Genomic DNA, 1,009 nt, shown 5'->3' with positions numbered 1-1,009 from the left:
TTTTGAGGTGTTTTCAGCTGTTTTTGGGACATGTCATATTTTGACATTTTTGCCATACTATAGCCTTGCTTTTTTGGTCAATTTTTGGTCATGCAATATTAATGCGTTTTTGGCCCTTCCTGCAAAAGAATAGTACTATGGCGTATCGTTTCACGCTATTTTAAACTGTTTTGAGGTGTTTTCAGCTGTTTTTGGGACATGTCATATTTTGACATTTTCGCCATACTATAGCCTTGCTTTTTTGGTCAATTTTTGGTCATGCAATATTATTGCGTCTTTGGCCGTTTTTGCGAAAAATAGTACTATGGCGTATCGTTTCACGCTATTTTAAACTGTTTTGAGGTGTTTTCAGCTGTTTTTGGGACATGTCATATTTTGACATTTTCGCCATACTATAGCCTTGCTTTTTTGGTCAATTTTTGGTCATGCAATATTATAGCGTTTTTGGCGTTTTTTGCAACATTCTATGCTATGGCGTGTCTTTTCACGCAATTGTAAGTTGTTTTGAGGTGTTTTCAGCTGTTTTTGGGACATGTCATATTTTGACATTTTTGCCATACTATAGCCTTGCTCTTTTGGTCCGTTTTTGGTCATTCATTATTATGGCATTTTTGGCCGTTTTTGCAAAAAAATAATACTATGGTGTGTTGTTTCATGCCATTTTAAACTTTTTTGAGGTGTTTTCAGCTGTTTTTGGGACATGTCATATTTTGACATTTTTGCCATACTATATGTACCCAAAATGGCTGAAAATGACTTGTAGACTCGGGCCATAGCATACAATGTTGAAAAAAAGGGCCAAAAACGTCATAATTTAGCATGTCAAAAAAGGGTCAAAAACCGCATGGTATATAGTATGGCGAAAAATGTCAAATTTTGACGTGTCCCAAAAATGGCTGAAAACCACTTCTCATAGCTCGTAGACACGTGCCATAGTAAAGCATTTTGAAAAATATTTTTAAAAAGGCAGAAAACTGTGTAGTACAGTATTGCCAAAAAGTCGCTGAAA

The sequence above is a fragment of the Plectropomus leopardus genome, chromosome 1, assembly GCF_026936395.1.
Source record: "Plectropomus leopardus strain MGB_pleo_1.0 chromosome 1, ASM2693639v1, whole genome shotgun sequence".
NCBI lineage: Eukaryota > Metazoa > Chordata > Actinopteri > Perciformes > Serranidae > Plectropomus > Plectropomus leopardus.
The sequence above is the reverse complement of the archived record's forward strand: the minus strand, read 5'-3'. Positions refer to the sequence as shown.